Here is a 20,947-nt window from a genome sequence, read left to right as displayed (position 1 = left end):
CGCTTATAAAACACCAACTATAACACTGTTCGACAAAATAATGTATTACTTCGCTTATAAAACACCAACTATAACACTGTTCGACAAAATAATGTTTTACTTCGCTTATAAAACACCAACTATAACACTGTTCGATAAAATAATGTATTACTTCGCTTATAAAACACCAACTATAACACTGTTCGATAAAATAATATTTTACTTCGCTTATAAAACACCAACTATAACACTGTTCGACAAAATAATGTATTACTTCGCTTATAAAACACCAACTATAACACTGTTCGACAAAATAATGTATTACTTCGCTTATAAAACACCAACTATAACACTGTTCGACAAAATAATGTGTTACTTACTTACACTTTTCTCTTTAGCATAATTTTTAATAAGAATTGTCAAGGCCAATGTACATAAAGCCATTTAACAGTACGGAGTTCTCAAGCCTGCTCAAAGTGACGTTTTGTTTGTATTAATTTCTTAAACCACGTTCTTCCATATTCTATCTGTTTTTCTTACAATCCATACATCACGTAGATAACAAGCATTTGGTGCTAATATTGAGAAAATAAAGCTACACTTTTCTTAGTCACAAGACAAGAACGCGAACTACTGATTAATGGCTCATTATGTTCTCTTTAGGTACTCTAGTCGTTTGTTGTAGACGAAGTCGATATCGGATGAAGTCAGTAATGAACAATAGCTCGTGTGCACGGATCACGAGACATCATGCCTTGAGCTTCACTGAACGTGAAATGAACAAAATTCGTCACAAAATCCTGAAGGCAGAGGATCAGTTGGTTTAGAAAATCATTGCGTATTTCGATATATAATTTCTGTTTTTACTGACTGTTCTTCGAAACAACATTACGACAACGATATAGAATACGGTAACGTACCAGAATCTGAAAAAATGTATCGTCATAAGATAACATCACTTCTTAGCTAATGAATTCCAGTATTTTTTCAGAACCTTAAGAACATTATTTTACAATATAAGTTCAGAATATTGATTATCACCTGAGTCAGGATCTGAAACACTTTCGTATATGTATTAGATATCAGGAGAACAAACGCAGAATCGTAAGACAAAATATACGTATGACGTTTCGACCAAAAGACGTGTGTTTGTCGTTAATGTTGTGGAATAGCACTGGATGATATGTGAACTAAAACAATACGACCAACAGACAAGACATGTAATTTGTTTATACCATTTCTGCTCTTGTTTTTTAAAGTTACACATAAACACTAAAAGTGAATTATTATGACGACAGGTGGTGAAGGAATTTTAAAATAATTTGAATAAAAGCACAAATTTCATTGAAAATTGAAACGCTAAACAGCTAATAATACTTGGACCAGGAAAAGTAAAAAAATATTATTTATAAATGATAGTACTGTTAAAGCAATGTTTTGAAAGCGCAGCTTTTTGTGTATTAATTTTTTGTATTAACGTTATTTATTTATTTACTTGATCCAAAAGTCTGTGATGTAGGATAAATTTCTGCACTTGAATTTCCGAGAAATATTTATTTCCTTTAAGCCTAACACGACAGAATCCCCAATATAATTTGATATTTCAGTTCGTAACTGTCTAATTTCACGGTCCTTTGGTGGTTCAGCGGTAAGTTTATGAATTTTCGACGTGAAAATTCAACGTCCGATTTCTCAGGAAAGAAAGGTAGAACACAGGTACTATTGTACAAAAATAAGACCCTTATCCAAACCAAGCCTGAAATGTCAATGGGTTCCCATTATCACTGGGTCTATGAAACTGTGGTTTACTAAGGTAAGATTAAAATACAAATAGAGTTTGAATCTCATTGTATAACTTCTAGAAATAAGAAAGCAGTAACATAAAATATGTTGAGATCCACCAACAGCTGTTTGTTTGAATACATTATTTATTGCATGCAAAACAGAAAGACAAAATCCAAGGTAGCAAATCTCAATCCTTTTCTACTCTGCAAAAATCACGAACAATGTGAATCCCACATTACACACTGGAAATACTTATACCAGCCGTTCTGATAATTTTTATTTCAAGAGGGTTTCTCGTCATCAAGGAATACATCTTGTCAGTTTTTATAACCACATTTAATGTAGCTTAACAAGCAAGATACAGAAATACATCTTGCCAGTTTCTATAACCACATTTAATGTAGTCTAACCAATAACGTACAGAAATACACCTTGATAGTTTCTATAACCACATTTAATGTAGTCTAACCAATAACGTACAGAAATACACCTTGCCAGTTTCTATAACCACATCTAATGTAGCATAACCGATAACGTACAGGAATACACCTTGACAGTTTCTATAACCACATTTAACGTAGCTTAACCATTAACGTATAGGAATACCCCTTACCAGTTTTGATAACCTTTCTTTAACCATATATATATATATACACACAAACGTGTGTTCATGATGTTAGAGAAATATGTAGATTGAAGAAGTCTTAACAGAAATGAAAGAAAACAGCAACCTATAACCAGAGCGCTTTCGAAATGTGGGCCTTTCTTCTGCATGACCAAACTGAATTTTGCCATCTTTTGAAAGAGCTCGGGTTATATGGTTTCTATTTCATTTATATATATATGTGTGTGTGTAATATATATTAAATGTCTGATAATTGTACGATCAGGTGGTTCTATACATAATTATCTTGTCTGTTTATATTTTATTCATATTTTGATATGAGTCGTCTAATACTTGTTAGTTAACATTTGAATTTCAATTTAAGTAGTCTCTGGTTTCAGTACCACTCTCGAGAGGTCACTACTTGAAATATATATGCAAAAACGGTTCGTTTGGGCTGAGAAAATATTTTACATCTTCGCTCTTCTATGTAAACTATTTTCTCAACCCAAACGAGCCGTTTTTACATATATATTTCTCTACAAGTGGGTTTTCTCGACATCACTGATTATTAGGTCACTACTTGACTTTATACCCATTGGGTAAGAAGGATGACTTTCCTGCTTAACAGAAAGATAATACATATAATATTTTATCTGTTCATTTCCAAGATGGATGAAGTAAGAACATTTTAAACTTTGGTTTGCATAACCTAATTCCCACTGCCCCAATTATGTAAAATTTGCCCCCCGCTAGTCCAGCGGTATATCTACGGATTTACAACCCTAAAATCAGGGTAAATTTGAGGGTTGATTCCCCTCGGTGGGCTCAGCAGATAGTCAGAAGTGGCTTTGCTATAAGAAAACACAAGTAAAATTTAAATAACAGTAAATCTGTGTTGAACTATTTTCCAGAGTTTGACATTATGTTTGGTACAATGCATAGGAAAGGGTTGAGTTTGTGTCCTACATTAGAAAAATTATATCTACAGATAAACGACCAGTGTTTTGTAAATACTAATTACCAGCACGGGATTGGCATGACTTGGTTATTAAAACACTACTCGCACATGACTTGGTTGTTAAAACACTCTACTCGCACATGACTTGGTTGTTAAAACACTCTATTCGCACATGACTTGGTTGTTAAAACACTCTACTCGCACATGACTTGGTTGTTAAAACACTCTACTTGCACATGACTTGGTTGTTAAAACACTCTACTCGCACATGACTTGGTTGTTAAAACACTCTACTCGCACATGACTTGGTTGTTAAAACACTCTATTCGCACATGACTTGGTTGTTAAAACACTCTACTCGCACATGACTTGGTTGTTAAAACACTCTACTAGCAATCTGCGGAATCCAATCCCGTCATCAAACACGCTCGTTTTTTGAACCGTGGGGGCGTTATAATGTGACAGCGAACCCTAATTTTTGTGGGTAAAAATTAACTTAAGACTTTGCTATGAGTTGACGAACTGCTTTTTCTCTCGTCTAGAGAACTACTAAATTAGGGTCAGCTAGCGCAGTAAGCCTTCCCGTAACTTACAAACAAAAGTTTCCAGTGAGACAAATGTGCAAAATTGTCTTCTTCTGACTGGTGCATCTAGGTATTCTCCTTGCGTTACTATGCGCTCATGGAACAGGACTGTATTAGTTTGTTGTTTAACGCAAAGCTACACAATGGGTTATTATTCTCTGCCCACTACAGGTATCGAAACCAAACTTTTTAGTTTTGTAAGCCCCACTGAGTCACGGGGGCAGGACGGAGAGGATCAAAAGAAAGCTGTTAAATCATTAATATAATTAATACTTGAAACCGTCAATACTCGGTGAAGCTCTATAATTACAGAACTGAAGAAAAACAAGACAGTTTTCACTAATATATCATCAGATACGATCGTGGTTTTTACCAGTAAAGATACAGTCGTCGTGACTTTCCTTAGTTCTGTACATATCACTATCTTTTAACTGGTTTGACTACAAGATCAAAAAGTTCATATCAAAGCTACCAGTAACAATTATTTGACCAAACGTGACTCAACCAGACAAGAACTGAAAAGAGGCTATACTATAATGAAAAATGATATTACACTAACTTAACGTTAATAAGAAAACTGAAACCTATAACGAATCAAGCCACCTATTGATCAGCCTCTCTTTTAATAATTATTTAAACCGTAACCCAATGAGATCTCTCAAGATTTGGGCAGCAGATTTAAGTTAGTCCTAGGTAAAAACAGTTAGCCAATAATGCAACAAAATTATTATATGTATATAAATTAATCAGAACATATTATTTAAAAATTATAAATGTTCAGAGCAATATTATCTATGCAGTTAACTAAAAAGACATTTCTTTAGCGTTAAGATTATGTTAGATTTATCGTAAATAATTTAATGAATAATAGCACAGAAGTTAACCACAGTTTAAAAAGAAGCATGTTATTAATGAAACCCCTTATCTTAGCGGGCGAGTTTCTTTGACGTGTTATAACACACAGCTATTTGTTTACCCAACTATACGGTACCCAGATGCACTTGTTTGATGTGCTACAACTCTCAAGATCTGTTTTAGTCTTGACTTTATGGTAACGACAGACGAGCTTGTGAAAGACGAGAACTAAACAGGTTGAACTAATACTCGACGTACGACGGATATGACTGCACTCCTCAGTTTGAACTAACAATTGACGTACGACGGATATGACTGCACCTCCTCAGTTTGAACTAACAATTGACGTACGACGGATATGACTCCTCAGTTTGAACTAACAATTGACGTACGACGGATATGACTGCACTCCTCAGTTTGAACTAACAATTGACGTACGACGGATATGACTGCACTCCTCAGTTTGAACTAACAATTGACGTACGACGGATATGACTGCACCCCTCAGTTTGAACTAACAATTGACGTACGACGGATATGACTGCACTCCTCAGTTTGAACTAACAATTGACGTACGACGGATATGACTGCACTCCTCAGTTTGAACTAACAATTGACGTACGACGGATATGACTGCACCCCTCAGTTTGAACTAACAATTGACGTACGACGGATATGACTGCACTCCTCAGTTTGAACTAACAATTGACGTACGACGGATATGACTGCACCCCTCAGTTTGAACTTACTGTTGACGTAAGAGTAAATGAATGATTCATTTGCATATTGTGTTTCCATATAGAGTCAATACAAACATACATTCCCTTATATTGTGCCGAGAAACTCATGGAACATCAGTGTTGTAGAAATGTTGTCAAGTTAGGGAAATAATAGAAAAACGATGATATGGATCCACTGATTATTGACCAATCTGTTGAGTTCCTAACCTGTCCGCTAGTGGAACACTCACTATCCCTTGTGATTTAGTTTATTTTTTATATACATATATTTTTTTATTTTTCTCAACATTAAAAGTAGAAATGGTGCTTTGCACTCGTTTATTACTACTATTAAAATATTCAGCATATTAACACTAATTAAACTTAAGCACTAAATTTAAATCACTTAGACCTAAGTATAATTAGAATTAAAGTCTAGTAGAAATATGTTAAACTGCACTTTTTTCTCAAGATGGTTTCAGATGTCACTTCTCTGTAGCTGTAAGAAAGTTTCTAAAGAGCAGCTTTCTGTGAGAGTTTTGTAAGAACAGCTTTCTGTAAGAGGTTTGTAAAACAGCTTTCTGTGAGAGGTTTATAAGAATAGCTTTCTGTGAGAGGTTTGTGAAACAGCTTTCTGTGAGAAGGTTTGTAAGAATAGCTTTCTGTGAGACGTTTGTGAAACAGCTTTCTGTGAGAAGGTTTGTAAGAACAGCTTTCTGTGAGAAGGTTTGCAAGAACACATTTCTGTGAGAAGGTTTGTAAAAACATCTATCTGTGAGAAGGTTTGTAAGAACACATTTCTGTGAGAAGGTTTGTAAAAACATCTATCTGTGAGAAGGTTTGTAAGAATAGCTTTCTGTGAGGGGTTTGTGAAACAGCTTTCTGTGAGAAGGTTTGTAAGAATAGCTTTCTGTGAGACGTTTGTGAAACAGCTTTCTGTGAGAAGGTTTGTAAGAACAGCTTTCTGTGAGAAGGTTTGCAAGAACACATTTCTGTGAGAAGGTTTGTAAAAACATCTATCTGTGAGAAGGTTTGTAAGAACACATTTCTGTGAGAAGGTTTGTAAAAACATCTATCTGTGAGAAGGTTTGTAAGAACACATTTCTGTGAGAAGGTTTGTAAAAACATCTATCTGTGAGAAGGTTTCTAAGAACATCTTTCTGTGAGGAGGTTTGTAAGAACAGCTTTCTGTGAGAAGGTTTGTAAGAACAGCTTTCTGTGAGAAGGTTTGTAAAAACAGCTTTCTGTGAGAAGGTTTGTAAGAAGACAGTTTTTTGTTCCCACTTAGGGGACGGGGTGGGTGAGTGAGTGCATCTTTCTTATTGCGTCATGTTACTATAGATACAAAAATTGTTAACAAAAACTTCGCAGGCTAAAACTAAACTGAAGTATTAAACCGAAAGTTTGATATCGCAGTTGTTGTCACATCAGTTTTATGCTCAAAATATTTTCTATTGAATTAAAATAAGATAAAATCAAAGTTCCAGATATATTTGTTTGTTGTTAAACGCAAAGCTGCATGGTGGGATATGTGTGTCTGGCCAATCGCGATATTCGAAACCAGGGTTTTATTGTTATAAACCCGCGAATTTATTGCTGATAAGTCAAGAGAAAATGATATTTTAAATATAATATGGCTTCGTTTCTTTAATTAAGTTTTAAATATTATTATATGGTTATCAACCAGCAACTAAAATTAATCTAGGCTTTATACTCCACACAATATATTATACTCCACACAATATATTATATTCCCCACAATATATTATACTCCACGCAATATATTATATTCCACACAATATATTATACTCCCCGCAATATATTATATTCCACACAATATATTATACTCCACACAATATATTATACTCCACACAATATATTATATTCCACACAATATATTATACTCCACGCAATATATTATATTCCACACAATATATTATACTCCACACAATATATTATACTCCACACAATATATTATATTCCACACAATATATTATATTCCACACAATATATTATACTCCACGCAATATATTATATTCCACACAATATATTATACTCCACACAATATATTATATTCCAAACAATATATTATATTCCACACAATATATTATACTCCACGCAATATATTATATTCCACTCAATATATTATATTCCACACAATATATTATACTCCACGCAATATATTATACTCCACGCAATATATTATATTCCACACAATATATTATACTCCACACAATATATTCTTTGCAATATTATTTCCGCTATTAATGTGCATTAGTTTACGCACGTGGGTGATCAGTTAGGTCCAACGTTTGAGTCCTTTGCACGTATATATTTCCGTTAACTACGATTATTAAACCAAAAATTACGCAAAGTTTCACTTTCATATTTATTTTAAGAAGCATCGTACTTTGAAATGTTGCATTGCGCAGAATGTTAATACCATATTTCCACACGAATCCGAGAGATTTCCTGTATCAAGAATTACGGTATTTCCTTCTCATGGAAGGTTAAGTTATGCGTTTCAACTAATTATTTAGTTTATCGTAAGGGGGCGAGACATCCGGGGCAGTATCCGCTACTCCACGTCATATCCGGTAAACAAGATGGATTCGTAGTGAAAGGGTATTTATTATCCAGTATTGTTGTCCCTACTTAATATTTTAAACTGAATAAAGGAGTACCATTTATTTGCACTAGGTAATCATTTTGGTCAACCAGATGTGTGATCTGGTTGTGGTTTTCGATATACAACATTCTCTATCTTTTTGTGTGTGTATGTATTTGTGGTTATTACCAGCGATAGGCGTTGAGAAGTAAAACTACGAGCGTAACTTATATGACAAACTAAACGTTACTTTTAAAATCAAGAATAAATTCACAAGACAACAATACCTATACTGACTAAAGAAATATGAGTCCTTACTTAGCTATCTATGCTCTCAACGATATTTTCGACTTTAATTCTTAAATACTTCCAAAACTCAAATAGCTTAGAACGTTTAGTTTAGATTCAAATTCAATAATGCTTTATAAGTGTCCAAAATTCAACAATGTTTTATAACTGTCAAAAATCCAACAATGTGTGCCTTAATTTATAAGTGTAATATATATACACACGCTGAGGGCTGGCTAATCGCACATCACAAGAACAATGGTAGAGGCCCTAGTGTTTCATCTTGGAACTATTTCTTTCATTTTTTCTCATTGTGATGACCAAAAACATCAAAATTTCAAAAACTGGTTTATCATTTGTCTTGCAGAAGTTCGGTAGAATGAAAAACCAGTTATTTGAAATTTTGATTTCTTGGGCTCCACATAATTTACTAATATAAATATAAATAACTCGGCAAGGGTTTTGATGTAATTCTCCAGGTTTAAGTTTATTTTGCATAATATAAGGATAGACAATTTGCCGAGTACAAAATACGTTGAGCTAAATATACAGTCTGCGTAACTACCACTAGTATCTTAGGCAACATTTTAATGTTTTATAGAATTGTACTGTTGCCCGATTGGTCAGCTCACAGAGAAAAAATGTTAAACGTAGAAATCACTTCGTGATAATTATATTTATTAACTTATGAAGGTTATGAGCCATGAAAAACACAATATTTAAGCTCTGTTATTAAGCAAAATTGACACTCTGGGCTGTATCCGCCATGGGTACCTAACCTCAGAATTTAGTGTTATAATTCTTTAGATATTATTTTAATTAAAAAATTCTCAAGTAATAGCAATAAAACTAAAGATAACTATTTATACAATCAAATAACCTTTCGATTTGACTGGAAAGAAAATGTCCCCCCTCCAAGGAATTTTTGTCTGTTTCTCTTAAATGAATGTTATATTTTTGGCCAAATTATTACAAAAATTAATTATAATAAGAAATTAATAATTTTCAATAACTATTTGTATGTGGTATTTGAAAGTTGAAGAAAACGTTAATATGTTATTCTTAGCGCTGAGCTACACAATAGATTATCTACTCTTTGTCCATTGTGCTCAATCGAACGCTGGATTTTAGCGTTGTAAGCCTGTAAACTTATTTTTTTATCACCGATCCAGGGTGGAATGAAAAACAAAAAGAAACCATAAGTGTAATACGAGGACTATGTCTCTATGTAAATTTCTAAGAAACATAGAAATTTTGAAAGGAAAGAAAAACAAAAATTAACTTCCCCCGCAGTAGCTCAGCGGTGAGCTTCAAGGCTTATAGGATTCAAAACAGATTTCGATACCTTTCGTGAGGTGAATGCAGAAAGACAATTCTGTAATTTTAACACAAATAAACAAATGAGCGAAAAATTACAACACTTAAACGTCAATAGAGTTCACATATAATTTACTGTTTTATACAGTGTTTGGATAAATCAATATTCTACTTTGGTCTGGAGATATCTATGCACATATTGTCCAGAGGTGCAAGTCAATGGAGCATAATAAAACAGGTGTAAAACATTATAGTTTCTTTTGTTTAATGAAAATGTAGGTAAATTAATTCAATGTATTTAGAAAATGCAGGAGAGCTTTATCTTTTTAAAATATTTTAATTTGCTATCTATCACCTGTCTGATTATAATTAAAATGTAACACACTTTCAGATTTGATTTTTATGGTATAACAAGTATCTCACTATTTGATCCCTTCACTATAATGGTTGTTAAAGCAACATATTCAAGGGTTTGGTTTCACCTTTATGGTATAACAAGTATCTCACTATTTGATCCCTTTACTATCATGGCTGTTAAAGCAACATATTCAAGGGTTTGGTTTCACCTTTATGGTATAACAAGTATATCACTATTTGATCCCTTTACTATCATGGTTGTTAAAGCAACATATTCAAGGGTTTGGTTTCACCTTTATGGTATAACAAGTATCTCACTATTTGATCCCTTTACTATCATGGCTGTTAAAGCAACATATTCAAGGGTTTGGTTTCACCTTTATGGTATAACAAGTATCTCACTAGTTGATCCCTTTACTATCATGGCTGTTAAAGCAACATATTCAAGGGTTTGGTTTCACCTTTATGGTATAACAAGTATATCACTATTTGATCCCTTTACTATCATGGTTGTTAAAGCAACATATTCAAGGGTTTGGTTTCACCTTTATGGTATAACAAGTATCTCACTATTTGATCCCTTTACTATCATGGCTGTTAAAGCAACATATTCAAGGGTTTGGTTTCACCTTTATGGTATAACAAGTATATCACTAGTTGATCCCTTTACTATCATGGCTGTTAAAGCAACATATTCAAGGTTTGGTTTCACCTTTATGGTATAACAAGTATCTCACTAGTTGATCCCTTTACTATCATGGTTGTTAAAGCAACATATTCAAGGGTTTGGTTTCACCTTTATGGTATAACAAGTATATCACTAGTTGATCCCCCCTTCTTTGATGATAAGCCTGCTAAGTAAAACCTAAATATGATTTTCCTTATTCTATCAGTTTAACCATTCATTTGTCGGTCTGTTTCTCTGCCTTCCTGCACAACGTGTACATTTAGTAGTGTATTCCTATGGGAAAGAAAGATTTTTTTAAATTTTTTATAAGACCTTTGCGTGATTGTTCTGCATTAGTAATAAATAAAGAAACCTGAACTCATGTGTTAAATAGAATAATTTTCTTTTGTATTTAATTCAGGAGTTCTTAACTTAACCTAAAGGCTATATCGCTCTGGGAACGAGGTTTTTTTTTTATGGGAGGGGTGAAGATTATTACACTATCGAGAAGCCCTAGGTGACGTCTTTAAGGAGGGTGGCCCACTAAAGTCAGAGGTGGGTGTTTAGTCAGGTTCACTTATTTTCTGAAATTTGTAAGAGTGCAACTGGTTGATCAAAAGGTTCGGTATTACATATAAATAGTGTCACGTTTGGTTTATTCCGTTTTCAATAGCACTTAAAGTTTGTAAACGACAGGAAAAAAAAAAGTCCGAAGAAACTGAAAAATCTTTGAGTGAAGAATTTCGAAGCAAAACGTTTTTTTTTTAAACAGACAAAGTATATGAAACTTTACAGCTCTCTTCAACGTAAAGTATTACTTATCTGACAGTTAAGTTTAAACATGTTAAGATATAGAGTATCAAATCAGAAACAACATTGTTTTTTTTTATATCCTGAGTTATGATCCAAAACACTTCGTTTAAAATAGAAATTTACTCTCAAACCCACGTAACTTAGAGGATGAAAACTACCACCTCCTGTAACAACGTCACGATAAAGTTTTATATAAACAGAAATCATCCAAAGGTAAGCATGGTAAGAAATAACCAAATTCTCTTTATCTATCTCTTGAATGAACTTACAAACATATCAACGTGTATTTGTTGTAAAGTAGTTTCCACGTGCTAGAAACACCCCAACTCATAAAAATAATAAACAAGTATAGTCAAAACTGTGGGATACCTTAAAGGATTTAACAACGTTGTGATCCTGTAAAATAATATTGTATCAGATATTACAGGACGATTATTTACAGTGAATATATGGGAACGAGGGAGAAAACGAACAAACAAATAACATACAATATTATTTTAGCTTTGAAATAAAAATAACAGTGTATTATTTAATAATATGCTTGTATATATAAATTTTCACAATTGTTTGAAAATTCTAAGACGCTCCAGTTAAATTTAGTATTTTAGGGTTCTCACACTGTTTTAATATTGGGTTATTTTTTGTCGTCACTTTCCTGGTTGGGGTCAGTAAGTCTACACAGTCTAGGCCCGGCATGGCTAGGTGGTTAAGACACTCGACTCGCAATCCGATGATCGTGAATTCGAATCCCCCTTACAAACATGCTCACCCTTTCAGCAGTAGGGGCGTTATAATGTGACGATCAATCCTACTGTTCGTTGATAAAAGAGTAGCTCAAGAGCTGGCAGTGGGTGGTGATGACTAGCTGCCTTCCCTCCGGTCTCACACTGCTAAATTATGGACGGCTAGCGCAGATAGTTCTCGTGTAGCTTTGCGCGAAATTAAAAATAAACCAAAACTATACAGTCTCTTAATTAGTATTAATTTCCGAACAGTGTCAGGTTAGTTGGAGTTTTGTTTTTTTTGGCGCAAAGCAACAAGGTAATCTGTGCCAAACAATTGGTATAAAAAATTTAAAATACAATAAAAAAGGTAAAAAGAAACAAGTAAAGAGCTAAAAAATGTTCAAATTTCTGATAAAAAACACGTAAATAAAATAAAAATGGGCAGTGGCCCATAAAAACACAATCAAGTTGAACAGTGCTCAGCATTTCCAAGTAACATCGTCCATCGTCAGGCGTAAACCTGTATAAAAGACTTGTCTGAAATGGTGTCACTGCTTACAGTCGTAACGTCACCACGACAGTAAAATGCGAACTGTTGTGAGTTGTATGTCACAAAGGCCACAAAATAATGAATCAGTCCCACATAAAAACAAACAAACCGTGTCTATCAGGGCTAGAGTAGGGTACTTAGATTTAAACTGAAAATAAGTCTGAATATAGCTGGTTAATTATATATATACGTTCTTATTTGAAATATAAAGATTAGAGTGACTGTTTCACCAGTTGGGTATTAACCCATGTATAATATTAGTTGATTAATATATTATTTTCCCTCTGTAGACTAATTATTAACTAGTTTATATCCCATGTTCGTCTGCTAATTTGTTATCATTAAGTTAATCTTTCTTCTTGTACTAATAAGAATAGCCTTAGGGTACACCATGTTATGGTTATACAATATAACTATCTTGTTGTGGTGGCCTTAAGGTACACCATGCTATGGTCATACAATATAACTATCTTGTTGTGGTGGCCTTAAGGTACTCCATGCTATGGTTATACAATATAACTATCTTGTTGTGGTGGCCTTAAGGTACTCCATGCTATGGTTATACAATATAACTATCTTGTTGTGGTGGCCTTAAGGTACTCCATGCTATGGTTATACAATATAACTATCTTGTTGTGGTGGCCTTAAGGTACTCCATGCTATGGTTATACAATATAACTATCTTGTTGTGGTGGCCTTAAGGTACACCATGCTATGGTTATACAATATAACTATCTTGTTGTGGTGGCCTTAAGGTACTCCATGCTATGGTTATACAATATAACTATCTTGTTGTGGTGGCCTTAAGGTACTCCATGCTATGGTTATACAATATAACTATCTTGTTGTGGTGGCCTTAAGGTACTCCATGCTGTGGTTATACAAAAAGATAAATATAGTGGTAATCAGAGCTAATTACATATAGAACAATAACAGCAATTCTAAAACAACGTTTTAGTAAAAATAAATTGGAATATTTTATGTAAATTACACGACTCATTAAGCTTGGTATGGTCTGGTGTTTAGAACACTTTCCTCGCAGCCTGCAGATCAGGGGTTCAAATCCCATTACCAATCATGTTTGACCTTTCACTCGTGCGGCCGTTATTATGTGACAAGTAATCCTACTGTTCGTCAGTAAAAAGTGTCCAAAAAGTTGGCGATGGGCGGTATTGGCCAGTTGCCCTCCCTCTAGTTCATCACTTCTAAATTAGGAACAGTTAGGGCAGACAGCTATCGAATAGCTTTGAGTGAATTTCAACAAACAAAGAAATCATGATGCCGGCTGGGACACGAGACCTATAATAGTGGTACAGACACTACTTATATCATCAGTTAGAGATACAGTAATGGTCCAGACACTATTTGTATCAATGCATCTCAGAACTGCTGGTATGGGTATTAACACTTTTATTGATAAGGAAAGAACAATATTTTGACCTTCCTAGGTCATCTTCAGGTTAACCATAAGATACATTTTTATTTCAAGTGGGTTTCTCGTCACCAAGAAGAACTATTTATATCATTAGTTAGAGTTATAGTAGTGATATAGACACTACTTATATCTTCGGTTAGAGCGATAGTAGTGATAGAGACACTATTTATATCATCGGTTAGAGCTATACTAGTGATATAGACACTATTTATATCATCGGTTAGAGCTAAAGTAGTGATATAGATGCTATTTATGTCATCGGTTAGAGCTATAGTAGTGATATATACTTCACGAACAACTATGTTATACGTCAATATCTGTAAAGCAATGTTACAACGGAACCACTCAGGTATATGTAATCCTGATACGTAATGTAACAAATACACTTGTTTACATATGAGTATATAGATAAACAGATATGGGGAACACACTTAATGGCGCTGGAATCAATAAAATCTATAAGTCGTCAAGCAAATTTTGATGCTATATCTTTTCTTTAAACTTGAAACAGATTTTGATGGTTGTAGGTAAATATATCTTTGCATGAGATTTGGTTAGATTTACATGTTTTTATATATATATTCGTGCTTAGGATTCAATATTTTGACAATTGTATATAGATATATCCTTGCTTAAGATTCAAGATTTTGATGGTTGTATATAGATATATCCTTGTTCAAGGTTCAACATTTTGATGGTTGTACATAGATATATCCTTGCTTAGACTTCAAATAGATTCTGGTATTGTAGCAGGAGGCTTTAGGTTAATAAATTTCTCTGGCAAAATTTGCAGTGGCTCATCTATAAATTTGTTGGCTTATTACGTTCAAATTCATGTTTCGTTACCCGCAGTGAACAGAGCACGGTTAATCCATTGTGTGGTTTAGTGCTTTAGATCGAACAAGTGCACTCTGCTAAATGGAAAGAAAGAGCATTGCTTTATCGTGTACGTTTTATTGAAGACTGCCGCTCCATCTGCATAATATCATCATTTTGTTTGTCGTACGAAAAGCTGGAAATTTGTTGATCTTTGATGTCGACTATAGTTACAACCTGACCAGTTTATGTAACTCATTTTCTAGTTATATGAACGTAAACTTGCCTGGCTCGTGTAGGTTTAGTAACGACCTCTTCCATAAAAAAAAATAATTAGTCATATTCATTCTACACTGCCCTAGTAACCTCCATCCGCTGCATCGTTTAACCACACTTTAAAACCTCACTGCATAACTGATAGAATCAGCCACATGTAAATGACGTCGCCTGAAGCCCTCTAGAAAGCTCCATTCAAACACACCCTTCTCCTGTGATTTGTTCCGAAGGGAAGATTGATGGTGTAATTCCACGACCAACATCGTATACTAACAGTGTATTATGAGTTAAAATGAGTTGTATAATTGAATTTTCATATTGCTTCATTATGAAATAAGCCTCATTAGTTTAACTGTACTTCAGCTGTTACAGAATTGACAAATAAACTTGTTTGTGCATCCTGCTTAAAATGCGTGGCCTATACATTAGGACTAAGGCTTAGCTACTTTTGTAACCAGGGGGGCGGTAAATGTAGTTAAAAGATGCATTAGCACTTTTTATCACACTACGAGTATGTGTTTGTGACCGTTTTAAGCGTAAAACGCATCTCATGTTTCATATGCTTACACATTCTTAAGTCTATAACGAATCTTCTTTTCAATCTGCACACACGTTCCTTACGTCTACAATGTAACCTATATTTCACACGAACACATATTTTTAAATCTATAACGTGACTTATGTTTCATATGCACATATATTCTTCAGCCTGTAGCCCATATTACGTTTTATATGCACTCATATTCTAAAGTCTATATCGCATCGTACGTTTATCGTAAAAATGGGGTTTTCTCTTCTGTCAGTCAGCACAACAGTTTTATAAATGAGTAGTTTATTCTTTACGATGATCACACGAATAACAAAAAGTAAAGTTTTAGTTTCATTAAACTATTAAACTTACCTTCTACGTCAGCATAGTCATCGTCCATTCATCTAGAACTTTGTAAGTAAAATTATCCACACACTAATCCACTTATATACCGAACAATCCATTTGTCTAAACATTAATCTTTATCAATACACTAATCCTATTATCCACACACTAATCTACTTATCTACACACCAGTTTACCAATCTAAACACTAATCCACCTATTAGCATACCAATCTACCTTCCTACACACTGAGTCCACCTAATTACACATTAATTCATCTATTCACACTAATCCACCTATCAATATAACAACCTACCTAATTATACATTAAATCCATTTCATTACACATTAATTCACCTATCTACACACTAATCCACCTACCAGCATACCACATTCGGATCCACCTATTGCCATACTAATCCTCTTATCTATGCACCAATACATTTTCTTCACTTACCCTTCCACTTATCACTTTACCCTTAATTTCTTTATCTAACTCGTCAGCTTGCACACCAGTTCTTATCCTTGCCTGCACATCAAAACGACTGTTTTACTTTTCACCAACTAACTTTAGCTATCCAAATAACACAAGCTTTCTTTTAAATTGAAGTACCCAGATAACACAAGTTCACTTTTAACTTTAGTTTTCCATGTAACACAAGCTAAATTTGAACTTGATTCAATCATATGAACATTATAACGTAGTTATTTTATAACTTAAATATAATTATTACAAATGGACATCAAGTATTCAAACATTCTAAGAAAATATCACTTATACAGTTTTCATTTGTGAACATGTGCATGACCTTTCAAAACCAGTTGCGTATACAATAAAAATCTTTGTAATAATTGTAGATAACGTAATAACAAACGAAGTAATGTAACTATAGGAAGGATTCAGAAAAACAATTCACTGGAAAATATTGTTGGTTGGCGTCAAAAATATCAATGATCAAATTGAGTGCGGTGTGGATATGAAATAAACCCAACATACATATCATAGCAAAGGCACAGAGTAGCATTTCAACAACTAACCCATCATTGTTCTACTATATTAACAACATAAAATAGTATTGCAACATTTAACCCATCATTGTTCTACTATAGTCACAACATAAAATAGTATTTCAACAATTAATGCATCATTGTTCTACTATAGTCACAACGTAAAATAGTATTTCAACACCTAAACCATCTTAGTTCTAGTATAGTAACAACGTAAAATCGTATTTCAACACCTAAACCACCTTAGTTCTAGTATAGTAACAACGTAAAATCGTATTTCAACACCTAAACCATCATTGTTCTACAACATTAACAACGTAAAATAGTATTTCAACACCTAAACAATCATTGTTCTACAACATTAACAACGTAAAATAGTATTTCAACACCTAAACCATCTTAGTTCTAGTATAGTAACAACGTAAAATCGTATTTCAAAACTTCAAATATTTGTTTGTTGGGCGTGCTTTATAGTCACTGTGAGAAAAAAAAATCAATACTCTAGATTGATGAAATGAAGAAAAAATGTTATTGTTCAGGTTACTTAAACTAGCATAACTAAACCAATAACACGTTTTACTCAAGATGTAGATGGAACTAGACCTTTCTTGGATTTAGACTTCAAAATTAAAAACTTTTCGAAATAGTTGGTTTACTATTTGAACAGTTGAACTTAATATGGTTTTAACTGTAGCAACAACATATAATTTCAACAACGAACCATCACTCTTTTCCTATAAAAATATATAATTGTCTTTCAACAATTAAAATAGCATAGAGAAACACATAATAGCATTTTAACGTTAACCGAAATCATCAAACTTAAATGGCAAGTAAAGAAATGAAAACAAATTAAAATGTATAGTAGAGACAGTCTTGTCACTATGACTTGGAGTATCGATATGTGTGTAGTTTGGTGAACGTCGAGAACTAAACTCACTAGTTGTTTAGCTATTCTAGAAAGTTTTTTTCTTTCCAGTTGTAAAAAACGTTCAAAAATACTATCCTTAAAAGACAAAGATATCGTGTTCTAGTGGGGTAGATTCTTTCCTATTGTGTCATAAGAGATAAACCTGCATCACAATATGGCCCTCAGAGCATGACGTATCAAATTTCCAAGCATACTGTTTTCAAATACTGAATTGTAATAAAAACAATTCCATTTTTAAACTCACGCGTCAAACCAGCTGATGTATCTAGAATAGACCATTGTGTGTTTCATTATTCAAAGGAAATTGGAGAAATTGATTAAAACGTAAAGTTGATGAATTCGGAGAAGCTCGGAGGGAAAAATGATTTGGACTAAACAGTTCTCTGATCCAAGCTAAATTCATGTCCGAGAGGAAGACCTCCGGGGTCAGAGGGATTTAAAATTGTTCATGCCAGAGTCAAAACAGAGGTTAATCGATACGAAACGCATCATTCTCGTACCCCTCACCATCCGAAATATCTCCAGAGTCAGGGGAAGTTAAACATCAAGGTTAAAAAATGGTGTAACTCGATACGAAACGGACACAAATCATCCATAGATATCCTTTCATTACGAGTTTCTCTTAAGCAAACAAAACATTTCTTTAACATGCTATCAGTGAACTGTTTCTTATAATTCTGGCAGAGATTTACTATTTAAAAGTGATTTTGATGAATGTTCAGTTTCATTTGATAAAATAATAAATAAAGGTCTTGTACGATTGAAAAAAATGTCCTTCAACATTACCAGGAGTTCCATTTATTTAACATTAAGTTTCTGATTTTAGACGAGCAAAAATACAACGTTTATTATTCCCATTAAACAACTTGCCATTTTAAGAATCTAATTTTAAAAGAGTATTAATACGACGTTTATTATTCCTATTAAAAACCTTCTCATAAAGATCGCTTAGAAGTTTTCATTTCATTCTCCGGTAAAAAGACTTCACTGTGTTCTTTCTGGAATTAATCAACATGAAATTTTTATTCCTTACTTTACATTGTTCCTTATATTAAACATGTTTTAACTTGTTTCTCATATTAAACATGTTTTAATTTTTATATTGAACATGCTCTAACTTGTTTCTTATATTGAACATGTTTTAACTTATTTCTTATATTGTTTCTTATATTAAACATGTTTTAACTTGTTTCTTATATTGAACATGTTTTAACTTGTTCCTTATATTACATGTTTTAACTTGTTCCTTTTATTGAACATTGAACATGTTTTAACTTATTCTTGGTTTCTCGTTTGGATCCAATATAAGTTAAAGGAGAAAAAATAAAAGAATCATATGAATAATTTATTTTGGAGTTTATTTCTAAATATTCTTTAGTAGTTCGAACCGATATTAAATTTTAAAAATCGGTATATACTCTACAAATCAGTAACTCTTTCAAGTAACTCTTGTAAAAAGGTTATTCAAATTATGAAACCCTGTCACACCAAACATACTCACCATTCCAGTCGTGGTGGCGTTATAATGTACATTCAATTCCACTATTTGTTGGTAAAAGAGCATCTCAAGGCTTGGCGGTGGGTGGTGATTACTAGCTGCCTTCCCTCTAGTCTTACACTGCTAAGGAAGAGATGGCTAGCGCAGGTAGCCTCTTGTAGCTTTGTGCGAAATTAAAATTATTTATATTGATAAGAATCAATGCCCGTTATACACAGTATACGAACGTATAAATCCTACCTGGTAAATACAGAACACAAGGTCTGTTAAAACTGGACTGAATGGCTTTATCGATGTAGAACATTTTACGAAAGAAATTTCGTTTCACTAATTGTCGTCAAGAACACAACTATTTCGGAAGATTTCTTTGTATTTTAGTGTAGTTTAACGAAACGGTAACTATAAGTTGTAGATGTGTTGTTGAAGTGACGACTGACCCAGCTATTCCATAGCCAGGTGATTAAGGCACTTTATTGAGGGTCGCGGGTTCGAATTCCGGGTACTCCAACATGCTCGCTCTTTCAGCCGTGGAGGCGTTATAACATGACAGTCAATCCCACTATTCGTTGGTAAAAGAGTAGCCCAAGAGTTTGCGGTGGGTGGTGATGACTAGCTGTCTTCTCTCTAGTCCTATACTGCTTAATTAGGGATGGCTAGCGCAGATAGCCCTCGTGTAGCTTTACGCGAAATTCAAAACCAACCCAATCCCAGCTATTCGGTTAAGAGTTGAGGAGGAGACGTCGAGTGGTGTTAATTAGTTGTACTTCTTTGGTTTGAAGTTATAACTTACGAATCGTTTAGTGTGAACCTTGTGGCCCGGACCGTTTACTCCATAGGTAATAAGTTTACATGTAGGCGGCGGGTGCTACTAATTGGTTCCTTCCTTCTGGTTAGAAGTTACAAAAGTGTCGCCGGCTAAGTTTCAACCCTGTGATCTTGGACCTAGTCGTTTAATCAGTAGCTAACGTAAGATTCCACGTAGACGGTGGATATTGTTAACTTGTTCCTCCCTCTGGTTAGATGTCATAAAGTACTGACTGGTTATTGTGAACCCTGTGACCTCTGACCTGGCAGTTTAATCCATAAGTAGCAGAGAGCCGTTGAGATAAAACACCAAGATATTATTCACATATATATTTATATATACATATATTTTTACTTGGCGTGTTTCAATGCTCACACCATTTTCTTCTAGTATGTGTAGGTCCTTTTCATATTTTTTTGTGATATAATCATAATCCTCTCTGCTAAAACTAATCAGTTCAAACGTTGCTAAATAACTGTTTCATGACGTTCG

General features: G+C 33.8%; 1 long non-coding RNA gene across 5 annotated transcripts in view; it reads right to left on the bottom strand.

Annotated features, from left to right (window-relative positions):
- The window catches only part of LOC143240863 (uncharacterized), a 130,229-nt gene that overhangs the window by 37,780 nt on the left and 71,502 nt on the right, over positions 1-20,947 (bottom strand). Inside the window, exon 1 of one of the 5 annotated variants that reach the window (XR_013022004.1) lies at positions 360-928. The exons of 1 other annotated variant lie outside the window; for it this stretch is intronic. This is a non-coding gene — a long non-coding RNA (uncharacterized LOC143240863). Of the gene's footprint in view, positions 1-359; positions 929-20,947 lie in introns of those variants that run through there. 3 more of the 5 variants (XR_013022002.1, XR_013022003.1, XR_013022005.1) reach the window with 3 other exon arrangements.

This window comes from Tachypleus tridentatus, chromosome 13 (assembly GCF_004210375.1).
Source record: "Tachypleus tridentatus isolate NWPU-2018 chromosome 13, ASM421037v1, whole genome shotgun sequence".
Lineage (NCBI taxonomy): Eukaryota > Metazoa > Arthropoda > Merostomata > Xiphosura > Limulidae > Tachypleus > Tachypleus tridentatus.
The sequence above is the reverse complement of the archived record's forward strand: the minus strand, read 5'-3'. Positions and strand labels throughout refer to the sequence as shown.